Source organism: Petromyzon marinus, chromosome 7 (genome assembly GCF_048934315.1).
Source record: "Petromyzon marinus isolate PM22_M1 ecotype Great Lakes invasive population chromosome 7, UKy_Petmar_22M1.pri1.0, whole genome shotgun sequence".
In the NCBI taxonomy this organism is placed as follows: domain Eukaryota; kingdom Metazoa; phylum Chordata; class Hyperoartia; order Petromyzontiformes; family Petromyzontidae; genus Petromyzon; species Petromyzon marinus.
The window spans coordinates 16,430,738-16,446,301 of NC_133673.1; the positions used below are offsets into that span (position 1 = coordinate 16,430,738).

Genomic DNA, 15,564 nt, shown 5'->3' on the forward strand with positions numbered 1-15,564 from the left:
TGAGACGCGAGGGTCTGGGCTCGCGTGCACCACACGCAGACTGAGCTTGAAACTCCAATCTCGCCCTGCTGCATGGTGGCCGGTATGTGGCAGCACAGCAAACAGGTTCGTGAACTCAGCTGTAACTATCGTTGAGTGTTTATTTGCGTTAGATCCCCGCGGGGTTTCTCCCGAACGCAGAAACACGCCCAGAACCACAGCATTGGCCAAACATCCACGTGAGACGGAGTCCTGAGATTCGGCGAGCCTTTCCTGGATCAACAAACAACATTATTAGTTATCATTACAAATAAATGTCTTTTTATTATCACAAATGGCTTTTAAAATTTATTTGTCCACGGTTTGTTGTTGGGGGCCACATACATTGTACAGAGATATCAAAATACAGCAGGATGCGTACATCACACGTGTACGTACGGCTCGGGCGACTGTGGAGACCGCACAACGGGGGGTGGCGGCAGAGGGCGTGGGGCGAGAAGGGGGGGGGGCGAGACAAATGTGGGACGATGGCCACCAACCTCGACAGAACACAGACGGGACTCGCGATGCAACGTGTCGCCTCCATCATCCCATCACTATCGTAGCGGCAGTGTTGAAGTACACACACACAGAGGGCTTAATTCATCACTGGGTGTTTGCCAGGTTGATGTTCGACTGGAATAGGCGGCACACGACTTTAGTAGCCACAGCCCTGGTGAGAGAGGCATACTGGATGCGGTGTGTCGTGTGTGGAAATATTTTAGGGGGTCGCTGAGCCGGACAGACCCGGGTGAAATTAAGCCCTCGGTGCAGCCTCGAGACACACGCTCCCACTTGGAGGCTCACACCGCCCGAGAGCCGCAAGACCACTCCACTGAAGACCTTTAAAAGACAACGCCACATCCCGTCCGCTTGTGACACCCGCACCGCCGCCGCGTTCCTTCCACCTGTGTAACACGCGGGAAAGTCCCGGACGGACGACGATCGAGATGAGAAACTCAGTGGGCCAGATTCACGTTTTGACGATACGGCGCTGCGACGCATCGCGTTGTCAATGTGCGCCCTCGTAGGCGACAGAGATAGAGTTGCTTGTTTTTTTTTCAATTGATATAATAATGATGATGATCATCATTCACAGCCCTCTGTCAATCCACTGCTGGATGAAGGCCTCACCACGCTGTGTCACTCGTGGCCGTGGTCAGAGCGTACTTCACCACGCTGATCAGTGTGGGTTGATAAAGGGCGGCGCTGCGACATTCCGGGACCGGTTCAGATATCATTCGCCACCGAACATTAGCTACGCCCGGGAATCGAACTCGGGTGACCGGCGTCGAAAGCACGGCGCGCTTAACCATCGCACCGCTAATCGGCCGTTCACGTCAACGTGAATCTGGCACTCGTGTGCGCGGTCATTTTGCCAATTGACGAGATCGAGCTGGGCGTTCAACAGCGCCGCCGGTGGCGTGGCTCATGTAAGTACCCGGAGGGTGGCGGCGTCAAAGAGACACGGACGTGTGGGGGGGAGTGCGAGTCTCACCACGCGTGCAGGTGATGAGCGCTACGCTTGGACAAGCAGCAGATGGTCAGCTCCGCAGTGTTTTCGGGTAGCGAGCAACAAAGGCTGGGTAGAATGACCCTGATCGAGATGCCGCATGTTGGCGATGCAGAACGTGAACTGTCGCTACGGTATTCATAGGAATGCAGCATTCTTGGGCGACAACGCATGCAGGCGGATTCGCTTAGTGCCTGGATTTATCTGGCAGTGTTCTCACAAAGATACCCATCGACTCACGTCGAGACCCACAGATCCACACAGAGACACACATAGTCACATGTAGACCCATAGACTTACATAGAGACCTTGAGACTCACAGAGACCCACTGAGCAACTGGAATAGCCTGGCAGTGGCTTCATCATCGGCGCTTTCTCCAGCAGAGGGGCGTTCGCAGCCCACTCAGCTTCCCAAGAAACATTTGCTGGGAGCCCAACACTGGTTTCATCACCACCACCATCCTCATGATACTATTTTCATGTTGAAATAATTAATTAATCAAATTGCGCGTGAGACTGGAAACAAAAAAAAAACCCGGAGTGGAATTTGTAAACCTCCTCAACGCGGAGCCATGAGTCGTCGCTGGGCAGGACGCACTGATCAGGTGACATGGACAATGGATGGCAAGGGGCACCAAGATCCCGTAGGGGGCATTCTGGATCCCATCGCCATCACCTTCCCAAATCGCGACGACACCGCTCTAAGGCCAACGTCTGGGCGTGGCCTTGGGGCGGGCCCTCAGCCAACCACCGCGAGACAGAGGGCGGGCGAGCATAAGCGGACGCGGCTCGTACGTCAACAGAAGCTGTCGGCAATACCAAAGGGCTTCTGATCAGGCATGCGGGACACGAGGGCATCATTTTGACACTGGGCTTAAATCGAGGCATTTGAGCTGTGCAGCTCAGAAATGGACACAATTTCAAATGGAAGAAAACAAATTCAAAGGAAAACCACAGTAGGTGCCGATCAATCAACGATGATTCTACTCTGCCGACGAGGACGCGCGGTTTATGTCGGGCACAAATCGCTCCGTGGGGCAGGAACGCGGGGTGCTTTTGTTTCCACGAGCCAGCCGTGCAGAGTGCGGCCCACCCTGCTGCGTGTGGCTGCAGACGTGAGATCGATGCGGATGCGATGCACATTTGGAGCGACCGTTGTCCGGTTTGTTTGACGGCAATAACCCGAGTCGCGACCGAGTCCTCACCAAAAAAAATGAACGACTGACGCATCTTCTGAGTTTGTCTCTTTCCCACTCAACGAGTTCTTAAATGGCCGTCGTGCAACTCCAGTTATAACGCAAATGAACCGGCGAACGCACGAACAAACGTCGAGAACGCGGCGCCGAGACGGCGGGGAGGTGGAAAAAACGACAGAGGCGGTGCGCACTACGATTATAAAACACATGCTGGAGCCACGGTCATCACGCGCTCCCCATTCTCCTCTCCGCTGTCGTAAAACCTTTCCACGAAACATTCCTAATTCCACTTAATGTACAGGTTCAATTAAAAAAAAACAGAAGCGACCGTCATGCTGGGGTTTCAACACAAACATCGTTACATTCAGATCACATTTTTTTGTTTAAACATTCAAGAGTTGCACGGAAGAGAAAAACAAGCGTTTCGTTTTAGCCATCTTCGACTTCTCGACAGCGATGGCGCACGACGCGCGTGCCGGAGGAGCGATTCGCAAATTCGCCGATCGGCATCGTTCCGCTTGGCGGAACTTGCTCGGGGGGAGGGGGTGGGTGGACGGGAGACACCAACGCACGGACGCACGCACGCACGGACAATCCACCAGACGGACACCGGGAAATTCTACATCGCCGTGCGCACGATGTCACCCGATCCCGCAGCCGCGGTAGGGCACGGCCACGAGCCCACGGCAGGCAGCTCCCCCTCTCCCCACCCCCTCTCTCTCTGCCCACCGTCCTAAATGCTGACCGAAGATCGCGTGACCTTGGTATTGAGCTAATATTCAGCTTGCATATTGGTTTTGTTTGGCCTCTATCTCTCCCACCTACCAAACTGGCACTTCTATTTCCCCTCCCACCTACCCACCTACCTGACTCTCTCTCTCATCCCCCAGAGAGTCCAATGCATTGAATTACAGGACAGTGTATTATTGATAAATCAATTGCTTGCCAAGAACATCTCACACAGTTTGTTCTGTGCACAATAAACATAAATTGCACCTAGCACATCTTCATAATTAATCACGGCTCGGCGGACCAGACGATTCGAACAAAACGTTACCTGCCTGCATGCCGCGTGTGCAGTGCGCGCGGCGTGTGCGTGCCTGTCTGGGCAGCGGTGGCGGTGAGGGAGGAGGGGGTAGGGAAGCCCGGTGTTTCCATCACTCGGGGTCCGCGAAACAGCGCACCGATTCGAAATCAATGCTGGCACAAGCAGCAGACGCTATCAACAGCCGCTCTGACTCAACACAGACAGTGAGTGGGACGTGAAACAAGAAAGCCACACCGATGGTTCTTCCTTTCTGCTTTCCACATTATTGAAAGTACTAACAGCGCTTCGTTTCCCACAGTAGTAGTTTCCAGGTCGCTGGTCGACGGGATGTAGCTGCACGTGACGAGACGTATCCCCAAGTCGCAGCGAGAGGGGTATACGTGATGTGGTGTGCCGGTTGCAGAAATATTTTCTGGCTCGCTGATCCAAAAAAGAGCCGGCTGAAATTAATAACTGATCATTATTACCGTATAATTATGATATATTACCGTGTAATTATGATATATTACCGTGTAATTATGACATTCCCATTGTAATGGTATCATCCCGAGGTGGCCAGGACCAGGGGATGTCTGCGCCCCGGGCTTTGTGTCCCACCTGAAAAGTGCTGCTATTAATAATCTGTAGCATGTTGTCAATCGACTACTGGATGAAGGATTCCCGACGTCTTGTTAGTCTAACCATACTTCACCACCACGGACGGCCCAGCGATGCTTAAAACATCGCGTGCCACCGATGTTAGCCGTGACCGCGAATCCAACCCGTTGGCACTAACCACTGCACCGCCACTCCGAACCGCACCAAACAAAAATTGCCAATCCAAACTGAGCACCATAGAATAGGAACGTGACAAATAATCAATTCATCGATTCAAATCAAGTACCACGCGCAAAGTAACGTGCATTACAATGATTTCCATGAGATGCAATTATTTACGATGTATGCAAACTGCATGCAAATAATATCCCCAGCTTACATGTTGGCTAATGGGGAGAACGTAACTGTTACAGAAACAGCAATGGGAACGAGACGGAAAACACGAGTCAAGCCACGGATCAAATTCCCGAATCTCCGATTCGTTAGAAACCTTCTCGAGACCCACTTCGCTGCCTCGCCACGGCGGGGGCGACGGGCGGTGAGCCGACTGACCGGCTGTTACTCACGAGGGCCCTTTGACTACCGCTCGAACCTTCCGGGGCCCACGAGGGGTCCAACCACGCATGGCTACCACTTCACTTCCCTGTCCTCCGCCACGCACTCTGACCCCGGGCTGTGAATGTCGCGCCTTCCGTCCTGGGCACACGGACCGCGCGGTCTCTGACAACGCGATTCTGAACGTCACTTCGGCCCACGTCCACCCCCCACTAAATGTGAACGGTGCACACTGCCAGTCACATGTGGGGCTTGTCTCGGGGCTATCGGTTATCCTGGGACAAGTTGTGCTCAGAAACGTGGCACGTGGGGGTAAACCCAGCGGATGGGCAGGATGCTGGTCGGTTTGTTTGATCATAGTTCGCAAACATTGCCCCTAAAATGAAGAAGCTATAATAGTTGATTTACAATTAACCTTAAAGGCCTTTGCCCGAAAGGTCGCCTATTACATGTTTCTATTCATTTCAGGGCAGAGTTGTTGACGAAAGTGTTGAATTTGTGTCGTGTCATTGTGCACCACTGACAACGCAGGACCGCAGCGCGCGCTGTGGACAGGGGGGCTCGCGGAAAACGCAGAATGATTTAGGTGCAAGCAACAGAGCTCGGCATGTGACGAGCGAGCGAGCGAGTGGGGTGGAGTGGACGCCGAGCAGCCTGATCGGCCTGTACCAGTCGGTGCGGGCATGAGCCACCAATTAATGGCGTAATCAGAGAGCTGGCTCGGTAGATGGGCGGGTGGCTGGATGAAACGATACACTTAAACACATTTTTATTTTTCAAGATGAGGTCCACTGAGCTACACAGCTCTTTTTCAGAAGCGACCTGGTCACAAATGATAGCTCAAGGAAGTGGCTTATCAAGTGGAAATTAAGTTATAGCAGCCAAATATTCTAAACGCACGTTTCCAAATGTGGAGAGAAGCACCTTAGGATCCCGGAGAAAAATCCACACGACTACGGGGAGAACATGCAAACTCCAAATATACAGGCGACAGGGTCGGGATGGAACCCACGACCTCCTGTATATTAAGCAGGGTAGTTAACATATTGCTACCATGGTGTCCATGCTGACTGGCTGGCTTACTTGGTAGCTGGGTGTCTGGTAAGATAGATGGATGATGTGTGGTTAGCTGGGTGATTGGGAGTGTCGAGGGAGACTGAAAGGCGTGCGAGCTGCGTGGGTTGATGGGTAGATTACTTGCTGACTGGAGAACGCAGTGAATGTGTGACTGACGGGCTGAGTCGGTGAGTGTCTGGCTGGTTGGTTGGAAGACTGGCAAGATAGGTGGCTGGACGATGAACTGGTTGTGTGATGGTGAGAGTGGTGGCTAACCGGCTGGCTGGGTGATTGGATAGGACCGGGGGCCAGGTGGTTGGCTTTGCTGAGATAGAGGGATAGGGATGTGTAGAGAAGAGCGGTTTGTGTTGTGGACAAAGTCCAATGTTTGAGCAGGGAAACGTTGTGGGACAATCCGTGCCATGTTACATCTTAGCGCACCCTCCACCCACATCCTGCTAGGATAATTTATGCAGCAATTGGCACAAGAGGGAGGGGGTACAGCATGAAGGCCAAACCTGCACGCTCATCGTCAGCCAGGGCCTATCCACTGCTGAATTAAAGCCTCACCCTTGTCAACATCCCTCATGATCTTGCTCCTACATATGAGCCGATCTCATAAGTCTGTCTCCGTGGTGGTCATCCTCTCGAACACATTATTTCCTTTGTCTGTCATTACATCACCAGTCTCGTCCACCAGTCACCATTGTGTCTTGCCACTGTACGTCCTGCCCACACGCTGAGTTTCTCTCCGTGTGGTATCCCTGATGTGCGTGTATTCCCTGATCCGCGTGGTGTTCCTCTCTGTGCCCCAATGTCATAATCACGGAGCAATGAGTTGTCCTGGAGGAGACACCGCAATGCTCCGCTCTCGCTGGCGTGCGTGACGCGAGTCTGCGGATGCATCGTCCCATAGCAGCAGCTGCAGTTCAACACGCGGTGATGACACGACAGCACTTGTGCCAGTCTAGGTGCACGTTGAGGCCACGTGGATGTGCAATAGTATACGTGCACACAACAACGCGTGCATGCGTTCTCTTTATTCACTGCTTCTGTTGGCCCCTTGTCAATCCACTGCTGGATGACGGACCTCCCCACGCCGGTCATGGGGGTTGTTTGACCATACTTCACCACGTCGTGCTGCATGCTATTACATACTAAAGATGAAAGCGGGGATGGGGGATTTGTTGAGGCGATGTCGACTTTACTGCTCTGGTTGGAGCACAGCCGGGAGGGGGATTGGGGGCTCAGGGTAACGGAGGGGAGTGGAGGGGGGGAAGAGAGGGAGTGGAGGGGGTGGAGTGGGGAGTAGAGGGGGGAGTGGAGGAGGGAGTTGAGGGGGGAGTGGAGGGGGGAAGGGAAAGAGGGAGTGGAGGAGGTGGAGTGGGGAGTAGAGGGGGGAGTGGAGGGGGGAAGGGAGGGAGTGGAGGGGGGAAGGGAAAGAGGGAGTGGAGAGGGTGGAGTGGAGGGAGTGAGTGGAGGGGGTGGAGTGGAGGGAGTGAGTAGAGGGGGGGGGGAGTGGAGGGGGGAAGGGAAAGAGGGAGTGGAGGGGGGAAGGGAGGGATTGGAGGGGGTGGAGTGGAGGGGTGGAGTGGAAGGTGGGAGTGGAGGGAGGGAGTGGAGGGGGTGGAGTGGAAGGTGGGAGTGGAGGGGGGAAGGGAGGGAGTGGAGGGAGAGAGTGGAGGGGGTGGAGCGGGTGGGAACCGCACAGGACTCAGCAGCTGGGCCCCGCGTGCACCCGTCCGGCATAATTTCATCTGACTCGCAAATTAGCAGCCTGCGGTATCATCTCCGAGGAATGTAATGAGTTCTTTAAGTGATCTTGAGGTTGTAATGACGAAGCCCAGGTGGGGGCTCTCTGTGAGCGATCTCTCTCGTCTCGCTGTCAAGCGGCGGCGGCGGTGGCGGCGTAGCTGGCGAGCGCCGCGCCTGAATGCTTTCCCAGCGAGCCACTGACCAGCGATGGTGAAGTATGAACAACCCCCCCTCCATTATAACATACTCACCTAAAGCCATCAGCTCATAATCCTCCAGCCATGGCATCAAGGAGCAGACACCGCCAAGAAACGACGACGTCTAATTCTCCTTCGTCCTCCTGATCATTGCGCCGCTATCCCTGTGGTGCAGGAGCGTGCCCCGTTCGTCGTGACTCTCCAGAGGCGTCTGTGAAGTCTGTCGCCAATGGGGTACACAACCGTCCTGCTGTTGTAATTGTACTGCCCCTGAACTCTTCGGCAGCGCGAGCGGCCGTGCAGATGCACACGAGTGTAGCTGGCCATTGAAATCGTGTAATTTTAATTACACATGATATTGTCTTACATTCTATACCGCCATCTCTTTAGCTACTGCACACACACACGAATGGACGTGTCTGCGAATTCTGGTTTCTCCCCCACAAGACAACGAAACGCTCCTCACGAAACATCCAAATGGGAGCAAGACCCTCTTTTGAAGAGTATTGAGTTTCCTTGTGGCTTTGTCGACTAAATGAGAAAATATTATCATTCAGCGCTACTTGTGTGACAACGGGTGTCAACACCAGCACCACCTACAGCACCCTCTTACCACCCACCCTGCCACTGTCCCCCTTTCTACAACCAACTCCCCATCTTCTCTCCGCAGTACGGATACGCACGCTTTGACACCAAACTCTCGAGTCGAGAGGCACGTTCCGGCAGAACTCCCGGCCGTGTCCCAGCCGGCCCCCTCCCTCGCCGCGGGGAAGCCGCCGCCAGCAGCACGCGGCGCTTCGCAGCGACCACGACGCTGGCGCTGGGCGACGCGGGAGCGATGATGACGACGACGACGACGATGACGACGATGATGATGACGACACTGGGCGGACTGCAATCGAAACACCGACGAGAGTTCCACGTGCACAACGTCGCCACAAGACACGGAGGGGTTCCAGACGCAGACCGCGGCCTAACGCCCGGACGGAACACGGCGTGGGGGGGTGCCAATGAATGAAACATGACGCACGATTTATTTATCTTTCCCAGGATCGGGGGGGGCGGAGGGGAGAAAAAATAAATACAGAATACTCAACGTCATATTATTTAGCTCATTCATGCGGTAAACACTAAACTTCTCGCTGGACAGGTGTACAAATTATATACACGTATTTATATTATACCATTTTTCTCTTTATCTTGACCCTCGGTGGACTTTGTAGTTTACAGAATATTGCTTTAAGTGGCAAAGCAATGCTCCCTCTTGCGACGGGAGGCCCGCCCGCCCGTCACCCTGCTTACCGTTGTTACTAAGTGTAAGTGACCGGCTGTCTGACCTGACTGGGTTAGCCATCTGCCTGCCTCGCTGGGCTAACAGACGAAGCCATTCGGGGATGGCTGTGGAAGTTTGGGATGAAGCGTCAATGGGTCTCGGCGCGGGAGCATCCGTCTGTCCAGCAGCTGTGACCGGATCAATAAATAAATCGAGAGTAAATCGATTGGTTCTCGAGTCTGGCGCCAGATGAGACGGCCGCCGCCGCGTGCTCTCGCGACACTTCAGGGTTCGGAGTTCAGAGCCACAGGAAGAAACGCGTTCGTCATTGACCGCATGAGAGGAGGCGGTCGTCGGCTGAAGTCTGCTGCTCACCCTGATCAGCAGCAGCAGCAGCGATGAAATCCGTGAGCAGCAGCAGCAGCGATGCATTCGGGGTCAGAATCAGTGGCGTAGCTACTGGGAAGAGGGAGGGGGGCGCAAGGAAGGCTACGAAGAAGGGGCTAGCAACGCTGGGCGGCGCGAGTCCCATTTAATTCCTTGCACCGGGGCCCATGCCGACCGCGTCACGCCACTGATCACCGCATCGTCAGCCCTTGGATCGGAGCCCCGTGCCTTCAGCCGCGCTGAACCGCCGATGCGACGGAGCCAACAGTGGCGCGGGGAAAGATCGTCGCGTCGACGCCGCCTGTGCGCGGCCGTCACGGCACGCACGGCGGTCCCGGCGCGGCCAGCAGAGCGGCGGTGGAGGCAGCCGAGGCAGGGAGTTGACGAGCTGCTCGTGGGTTTCAGGAGACCCCGGCCGTTGAAGCTGACTGTGGGCCGGTGGTACCACTGGGCTGGAACGGAGGCACGGGAGGGGAGAGAGCGAGCGAGCGACATTTACTGGAATGAACAGAGATTAGTTTATCAGAGAATATTTACCAGGCTGCTGATAAGACTGGAGTCGGTGGGCCCGTGACTGGTAGCCACAGCCCGTAGCGAGAGAGATGATGGATGTGGTTTGCTGGGTGTGTAAATACTTTCCGGGTGGCCTGCACAGAATTCCAAGCGATTTTGTAAACCCAAAAAAACGCGGCCCCTCGAGTTACGACGCGAGTGACAAATATAATTATAGCAATAACGATGAAAATAATTTGCACTAATTGAAATAAGACACATTACACAATAAATCCATAACAACACACGGCTGTAAATACTCGTGTCGAATCGATGCCACCAACATAAGCGAACAATAAACACTTTTACGACGCTTTTATTAACGCAGCGAATGCTTTTCGCTTTGATTGGATTCGCAAACTTCGCCCACATATCCACGGGCATGCCGTCCACACTCTCAGAGTTAATTGCAGCAACAACAAAAATACATCAATCACTGCCTTTAATCCCAACGTTGTTTTTGTTAACGCGTTGAAAGCTGAGCTGTCTATGAATGGAAGTGGGTGGGTGGGCGGGAAATATTGACGAACGTCAGATCGTCACACCAACCGAATTCTACATCAACTGCACAATCTATTCACAAACCAAAGAAACTTTCTTTACATTAAAGGGAGGCGCGGGGGAGGTGTTTGTTCATCGGCGGAAAAAGCCAGGAGGCCAATCCGGTTGGCACGCCACTCGCTGGCATTTTCCATTTCCCCGCCGACAAAGGATCAAAGAGGGACGCCTCCGCTTTGATGTGAATTGGGCACGGCAAGTGCGTGCGTGTGGCATCTGCGTGGGGAGATGACAGGGAGAGGGAACCGTTGCTGGTACAGAGGAGGCATCGGGCAAGCTGTGCCCCCCTTTGCTCGGTGCCCCCCTGAAAGGGGCCCTCTGACTAATGCCGTGGGGCGTTGCGCAAGGGAAGGTGGCGCGCGTGAAAAATGGGGCGAAGCAAAGCAAAGAGAAAGGCGCGTGCGTGCGTCCTTCAGCAACCGGCCTGGTTGGTCACGGATGGACGCGCACAAAACCTTTGATCAACTTTCTTGTTTTTCTCAAGCAACTTTTTTCCCACGTTTTTTCTTCTCTCTCTCTCACCACGCGGTCGCCAACTCTGTTGATCGATACTTCTTCTTCTTCTTTTGGTAATTTCAATTCGCTTTCATGTTCGTGCAATTCCAGCGTCGAGCATGGTATAAGTGCTTCGATGGACGACCACCGTGCACGGCGCAGGCGCTGTGGGCTGTCCGTGGAGACCCGCGACTTACGGGGTGAATCGCATTCAGGTGGGCAACGCCAGCCTGGCTGGCGTTTTAATAACGGTAAGCCCTGAAGCTCGGCTTCCCTTGCCCCCCCCGTAGGTGGGAATGAGTGTCTGTTTGGATCGAGAATAAATGGGGAATGAGAGGCTCTAGATCACCCGTGTGAAATGAGCAAGTTGAACAAAGATCCACGTGGAATGAACGCACGTGATGAGGAATGAATGACCCTGCGGCAAACATCATCGGTGCGCAAACATTCCTCCACGTGGAACAAACGTCGGTTCGCTATGAACGTACGTGTGCAATGAAGGTCTGCGTGGGAGCAGCATTCTCGTGGAACGTTCGATCGTAAGAACAAACGTTGGCGCGGAGCGAGCGTGCGCGTGCATCGAGCTTGTGCGGAACTCACCGTGGCCCCTGATCGCTCTCCGGGCCACGGCGACGCGGAGGGCAGGGGTGCACCCGACCCGGCCAGCCGCAAAAACCTCTTGACGTGACGCAGAGTGACGACGGAGTTTGGTGGGATCTAGAGGTGGTTCTTGAGTGGCGAAGGGAGGGCGAGGGAGAACAGGGGTTGTGGGCGCGCTGAGTGAGGGTGGAATGTCACTGTCAGATAGTCGTGCACATGGTAGTGGTGGTGGTGGGAGGGAGGGAAGGCGGCGGCGGCAGTTCGGGTTTATGGGAGGCATGGGGGAGAGGAGACGGAAGGAAGGAGCGGGGAGTTGCGGGTGGTGGGGAAGGGGGGCTTCTAGGCTGATGTCTGAGCACAGGGCATGACCGCATTGAGCGATCGGAAACCCAGGATATTCTTGCTAGAACACCAGGTCCCCCAGAGGCTCCCCTGGTCCGGGGGGGGGGAGCAGGGATGGAGCAGGCGGAAGCAAGGGAGGAGCAGGGGTCGGGATTAGCGGCAGAGGGCGGCAGGGGGAACACAGAAGCGACACAACACAAACACGCGCTCGTCGGCACCAGCAGTGGCTCCGCCGCTTGGCCGATTGCCTCGTCTGTCAGGAGGGAGAGTCACTCGTGTACCGTGCTCCCATAATCACTGCGATTGCCTGGTGGAGAGCGATCCATCCCGAAGGCTGAGCCAGAATGATCGCGCGCATGCACGCACGCACGCGCGTGCGTGTTGGCTGGCGAGACGTCCGTCGCTGTGATCCGCCCTCTCCCGTCTTAATGGACGTGGGGCTATTTTTATCGTTTGTTTTTTTTTATTTTACCTTTTGCGTTTCATGCGTGTAAGTAAAAAAAACATCAAGCCCTGTTGTCCTCAGCGGTTCTGCCGTTCCGCGCTGACACATGGGGACACGCGATGACACGTGGGGACACGCGGTGACACGCGGGGACAAGCGGTGACACACGAGGACACGTGGGTGACACGTGGGGACACACAGTGACACGCAGGGAAACACGCGGGGACACGCGATGACACTCGCCATGTCTGCCTGCCTGCACGGGCTAAGCATTCACTTGGCAGCCCCAGCGACCCTGGGTGGTGGTGTTGGTGACTCAATTTTATCTCTCGGTCGTGTTTCGCTTTCTCAGTCATCCTCCAATTGCTCCTATCGGGGTAACGTCACGGAACAAAAGCTATTTACATTGGGAGCACTCGCGTAAAGCGGGGTGACATCACCCTGTGTTCGACAAAAAAACGTCTTCCAGAAGATGACTGCACATAACTACTTTCTAAGATCCCGAGCATAGCTGAGTTGGCGGCTGTGCAGCCATGGATTGTTTAATATATCTGGGTGGAGCTTTGAGCGTTACTCGATGTGTGGCGGGTAATCTCCCGGTGCTCGAGTTGACTCCGACAGGCTTAAACGCTCACTGTGAGTGCCGGCCAAACATACCCGGTGCAGTACCCTCCTGAAATGGCTCAGCGACATTTTCCTTAGAACGATCACAAGTTGAGTAACCATTTAGAGCGCCAGAGCCTATGACCAATTCAGCTGGAGTTGCACTCAATCTTAGAAGCCGAGCAGGGTTTGGCCTGCTGAGTGCGGGCAGCTACACAGGTGACATCGGCCGCTGCAGGCGGGACGCAGTCAACAGCAACGTCAATTGCCGTGCCGCATTGCTATGCTGCCTGTACCGAGCCACGCTGACGAGCGTGGTCAATTGTACTCAATAACCACTCAAGAACGTACGGCGTCAAAGGAGTTCAACACACACACACACATACATCCAGCAGCAGATTCACCAGAAGGGCCGTGCACGCTGAACGCGCTAGAGCGCAGGGCAGGGCCACGCATTGCACTGATCCCGAGTCGTGCGCGTCACCTCACGAGCGGAGCTGCGATCTCCGCTCATTTGGGTAACCGATGACTCTGCCGAGCATAAGTTCCATTGCCAACACGGACATGAGTGGAGACAAAAAAAACGTCCCACCTCTGCTGCCGTGTGTGCCCCTGGACGGGAGGTGACGGCGATAATGCGCATGCAATGACGTCATGGATATCATCAGGTGCGTCCTATAGGAGGTTTCCTACCGTCGGGGAGGCAGGATTTGCTTTGAGCTATCGACTGTACAATAAAAAAGGAGTCGATTATAATTCCCCGTCGGTAAACGACGCCACCGACTGATCGTGCCAGCCGTCGTCACAATCCGTCGTCACGAGTCGTCGTCACGAGTCGTCGTCACGAGTCGTCGTCACGTGTCGTCGTCACAATCCGTCGTCACGAGTCGTCGTTACGAGTCGTCATCACGAGCCGTCGTCACGTGTCGTCGTCGCGTGTCGTCGTCACGAGTCGTCGTCACGAGTCGTCGTCACGAGCCGTCGTCACGAGCCGTCGTCGCGTGTCGTCGTCACGAGCCGTCGTCACGAGTCGTCGTCACGAGCCGTCGTCACGAGTCGTCATCACGAGCCGTCGTCACGTATCGTCGTCACGAGCCGACGTCACGAGTCGTCGTCACGAGTCGTCGTCACGTGTCGTCGTCACGTGTCGTCGTTACAAGCCGTCGTCACGTGTCGTCGTCGCGTGTCGTCGTCACGAGTCGTCGTCACGTGTCGTCGTCGCGTGTCGTCGTCACGAGTCGCCGTCACGTGTCGTCGTCACGTGTCGTCGTTACAAGCCGTCGTCACGTGTCGTCGTCACGTGTCGTCGTTACAAGCCGTCGTCACATGTCGTCGTCATGTGTCGTCACGAGCCGTCGTCACGTGTCGTCGTCACGAGCCGTCGTTATGAGACGTCCTCCCCCCGCGGCACCCCCGAACGTCTCCTAACCCCCATGAGGCCGACGGGGCGGGCACCCCGCACGCCGGAGTGTGGCCCACGAGGGCCCTGCCGCGTAACGTCGTACAATCATCGCCGCCAAGCTGCTGCCGCGCTCGCGAGCGCGTGCGGGGAGGGGGGGGGGGGTCGCGTTCTCCGGTGTCGGGGAACGATTAACGCCGCCCGCGCTCGACACGTGATTGATGGGCTCCAGCCTCCTCGCGTCGCAGCTCGCGGATTGAGTGTCGTGGCGCTTCGCCCGGGAGAGACGATACCCTGCGAGGCGGGTGCCGAGTGGTGGTTGTGCGTTGGGGTTTAGCGAGTGCCTGGGTTAGGCGTGGCAAGGCACTGTGTTGGGGTAGGGTCAGGCACGGGGGTTTAAGGCACTGTGGGTGCTGTAAACCCCCAAATCTCCATTACAGTTTCGGCCGCTACTGAGTGGCAGGCGACATCTGAACCCTCCTCTGCTCAACCTGCACTGGCTCGTGTGGAGAAATATGCAAGTGGGATGAAGCCACGCCCATGATTGATGTATCTGGGGTGATGGCGAGGGGGTCAGGGGGCGGGGTCCTTCATCCGCAGTGGATTGACAAACACCGCCCCCCGCCCATGCTTTCCCCACCAACATTCGAGTCCTCAGCCACCACCGATTGCTTTGAGCTTATGCCAAGTCAGCAGCCCGTCGGAGAGTCGCTCCTTTTCTGCGGCACTGCATCACATCCAGAACAGACGGGGGGCGGGGGAGAGGTTGTGGGGGGGGGGGTGGAGGGTGGGGGCGGTGGGGAGGGGGAGCTCTTGCCTCTGCCAGGAGGTGCCAGTGAGCGATGGGCTTGCGCGGGTACGCCAGCATCTCGTTCCAGTGATCGCGGCCCATCCCCTCCGCCTCTCCGCCCACCCAGCACACGCCGATCACCTCGTTGTGGCCCACCCTGCGGAACGAGACGTGGGGATGGGGAA

At 55.6% G+C, this 15,564-nt stretch overlaps 1 long non-coding RNA gene across 1 annotated transcript; it reads right to left on the reverse strand.

The window, feature by feature from the left end:
* Positions 1–314: 314 nt before the first annotated feature.
* On the reverse strand, positions 315–15,354 carry LOC142924041 (uncharacterized). Its single transcript, XR_012941187.1, has 2 exons — positions 11,801–15,354; positions 315–10,047 (listed from the first exon to the last, which is right to left on the reverse strand). It is a non-coding gene; the product is annotated as an uncharacterized LOC142924041 (long non-coding RNA).
* Positions 15,355–15,564: the final 210 nt, after the last annotated feature.